Here is a 4,318-nt window from a genome sequence, read left to right as displayed (position 1 = left end):
GCTTTAATTTGAGCTGTAAGAAAAAAATTGATGTGTGATTTAGCTCATATCCATAGTAGCCATGAAAGGAAGCTTCATATCAACTCAGTCTTCAGATGGAATGGAGAAGATAGATTGAATATTTTGAAAATTTGAGGATTATTTAATAAGAGTTAAGGTATCAGAGTGTTTGGATATTTTAGGGTAAGAAGAGGATATTTTTTCTATTTTCTTTTAAAAGAAATTGTTACAAGACTTATTTTAGTAACTTTAAGGTAATCACCGTAAATGTGGCTTAAAAACACTATTTAGCAGCAAATATATTATTTCCTCTAAATAATTGCAACTAAATCCTACTTTTGTTGTAGTGCATAAAAGGAAAATCACTCTATAACTGCCATGAACACATAATATGACGGAGAAATTTTTTATCCTCTCGCAAACCTGCAAACCCTCTCTGCCCCTTCCGCAATAATATCTAAGGAATGCCTAGAAAGCTCGCAGAAACATGCCTCACACTCAGTCATAGACTGACTGCCCTGAGTAAGCTCTCAGACCTCATCCAAGTCTACTCTCTCACATTCCGAAGAATTAACAGGTCCTAGAAAACACTAAAAAACATCCCACTAACTTGACTATACCTCACAAAAGTCTTGCACCACTCTCTAGCTCAACCACGAATCTGAAGTGCAACAAACCATGAGCATCAATCATACCTATAGCGTAAAGCATATCATGGCACAATTTAAAGAACTCATGAGAATCCTCACTCTTACAACCCTAAAACTTAGTTTGTTTAATCATCTAAAACCTCTAATAAAATTGTTAATTAGTTGTTGTCAGAATAACCTTGGAAGAAGTCAATGCACCAACACCTGGTTCAGGAACCACTAGTTGATGGCCTACATCAACATGAATACTGAAGTCTGTTAAAGATCTATTGTTTACGCTCCTTCCCTCATTTGAGCACCCTGTGGCGTTCTTGTCATACTACCTTGAGAAATGCTATCTAAAACACCAAGAATCCTCAACAAAAACTTCTGACACAACGGAGCTCCAAACTGAGGAAGAACCTGGTCCTTAGCAACCACAACCTGTGGCTTCACAGAGGCCTCTCTAGCTTTAGCTTAGGGCAAAGTCGCTCTGTGGGCATTAACGTCTAGATGGTGCTATTGAGCGAGTCCGTTCTTCGTCCTTTTCAGACGTTAGCGCTTGGTTGTTGCCAAACAAACCCAGTTCCGGTGGACGGGGGAAGAAGAGGAATCAAAATCAGAATCGGAATCTTGTTCTGAGAAAGGGTATGTTGCAGGGGAATCTGGCCCAGTTAATTAATCGGGTTTTAGAGAACACGGCCCAAGCCGAAGTCGGTAAAGTAAATCCAACAGAAATCAGGGATCGATTGATCCAAACGTTCGACTGTAAATCGATTATTATTGCTCAATGAAATCATCCACGGGGCCTCAACTTTGATTATATTATCAGCGTTAAATGTACCGACGCATCAAAAAATACGGTGAAGCAAACAATAAGAGCTTTGTTCTTCTTGTTTTGATAAATAATAAAACAATACTCGAAAACTCAACGCTAGAAAAGGTAACCATTCACGATATTAGAGGATGAATAAAAGTAAGTTTCATATGTAGCTTCGTGAAGATAAGTGAAGAAGTCTCTTTACCTATCCACAAGAGTACACTTAGACTTAAGTTGTACACACGAGACACCAATGAACTTAGGACTTTGATACCATTTGTCACGATTCCAAAAATGGAGGTGATGGCACTTGTCTCTTCCCAAAAAGACAATTTAGCCTCAACCCAATGAAAAATTGGAAAATAGTAAATCAAAACTAAGACAAAGATGGACAACTTATTTATTCTAAATAATACCCCAAAACTAGGTTGTCATATATAAAAGCCACTAATGAAATATAGATTTCAAAAGATAAATATAATTCATTATATTTGTTTCTTAAGTGGAACAAATTGTAAGAAAAGGAAAATGAGAGCCCATTTAATGACAAACAACTACCTTTCAACCTATACACTTCTCTCAATCAAGAGAAGCAGAAAGAGATCCCACGGATCTGGGCTCAAAATATATAGAAGTGTAGAAGCAAGGGGGCGAGTATGAATAAACCGGCACCAGGCAAGAAGCCTATTAAACTAAGAAACTAGTGAAAAAGCAAATACCCCTTACGCTCAAACCAAACCTCCTCAAACTACAACCTGCACAAAAATTAGCCAACCAAGAGATTCTAAAATACACGGCTTACAAGCCCAAATATTCATAGTTTGATCTCCATATTTTAACAATCAAATCAATCACATAAGTCAATCTCAATGACAAGTAGTTCAGCTACTCAATCTGGAGTCATGAAACAGCGTACATGATCTCTCAAAGGTCTTGTACAAGCCTTTTCGTATCGTTCATCTCATGTACATATATAAAAGTAGTGTGGAATTAAACCTTTTCACAACATTCTAATAGTCTTTAAAAATCTCTTTCATATATAACCTTAGGAAATACTAAGTCTCATTTCATCAAATCCTTGACACAAGAGTACTTGGAACATGGCCCATACAATAGAAATATAATACTACTAAGTCTACTACAACACTTCAATACAACAAACCAAAGACATCTATGCCCTCGAGTCAAATGAGAAAATATTTCAACTTACTTAAAAAATCCTACAACCCAAGCTTTCATCCAATACGCACCTTCACCTATGAATCACTTTAGAGATAGATAAAAGCATGGAATTAGTACAACCACGTATACTAAGTATGGCATAATGCATAAAAATCATGAAGACGGACATTTTTTAGAAACCTGCTCATTTTGATTAAAACATCATACTATAAGCATAAGAATAACATTTAACACCATAGAAACACAAAGTATAACACTTAATTAATTTATCATATTTTTGGAGAAACATTACAGTAACCAATATCATTGTTACAGTGAAGTTGTTGCACTTCACATTGAACACTTTCGAGCATGCAATCATCTCACAAAAAGTAATCCTCAGACTCACTTAAGTAAGACAAAGAGAGACCACCCATACACCCTCTCTAGGCACACCTATATATCCTTAAGACCACCAATAATGAGGTACAAACACTTACAATACACCCAACACATAAACATGAGATTCTCCGATCATATGCGATTCTAAGGTTCACCTGAGTGAGTTGTGAAGCGACCGCCCATACAATACATTCACACACACTGAAGAAATCCTTTAGATTACCTAGGATAATATCATTGTCACTTAATAGAATAACATTCATATAATGTGGCATTCTCCTCCCAAAGGTTATCAAAAGACTTACTCAAGTAAATCAAGAAGAGAATGTCCATACTTGACCTCTTAAATATTACCTAAATAATCCTTAAGACTACTCAAGTTTGGATCATTTCTACTTAATCAACCAACTTTCCTAACTAGAGTCATTATTAAGACTTATCTAGGTAATATATGAAGTGATCATTCCTATGCGCCCTTCCACACCTTAACTAGACAACCCTTAACTACTCTAGATAAGTACTTATTCATTTAACATGCTTTTCTAACTTAATTCATTACATTCATTAGTTCATTTAAGAGATATTCATCACATAAGGACATTCAAGTAATGGTCTTAGAAAATACCTAGGGACTCTCACTATCATCTTCAAAGCCTGTTGTGCAATGTCTAGATAACGTCCCATACCACCACCTAAACTTCATAGAAATTCTTCATTACTAGTAGGTATCCCATATGATGAGAATAAGTAATAACCGACATACACCATGGTAGTAAATTATGGAATTCAGAGTGGTAACCTACTCTGATGGAGGGTGTTCTACTTACCAATGGTAGAACTTGGACACATCCCATGTAGGCACATGGTTAAGGAATATGAAGAGTTTCTTTGTACTCTAGACTTATTATTTAACTATAGCTACTTCCCTTACCATACTCACTTGGTGCCTGCCTTTGTTTTCATAGAGTAGTATACATTAAGGATCACATGAAGAGGTTTCATATCTAGTTCGTTACCCAATCACATTCACCCTACCAAAGAGGTCCCTAAGGCTGCTTTTCAATGTATAAAAGAATAGATTAATTACTTTTATAAGGATGATTTCATGTGGTTCCACCTAACCAACCTTAAGTCCACCATTCATACTATAAGGATACCATTACGTCTTTCAACTTCGAGATTCATAACCTTACCACTAGGTTGAAGGTTCCACTAAAGCATCTTCTTAGAATCATTCAAGGTCTCATGTCATTCATACATACAATACTAAGAGGATTTATCATCCTAAGTCAAGACATCTCATCTT

This window comes from Solanum lycopersicum, chromosome 3, assembly GCF_036512215.1.
Source record: "Solanum lycopersicum chromosome 3, SLM_r2.1".
Classification (NCBI taxonomy): domain Eukaryota; kingdom Viridiplantae; phylum Streptophyta; class Magnoliopsida; order Solanales; family Solanaceae; genus Solanum; species Solanum lycopersicum.
Note: the sequence above shows the minus strand (reverse complement) of the source record.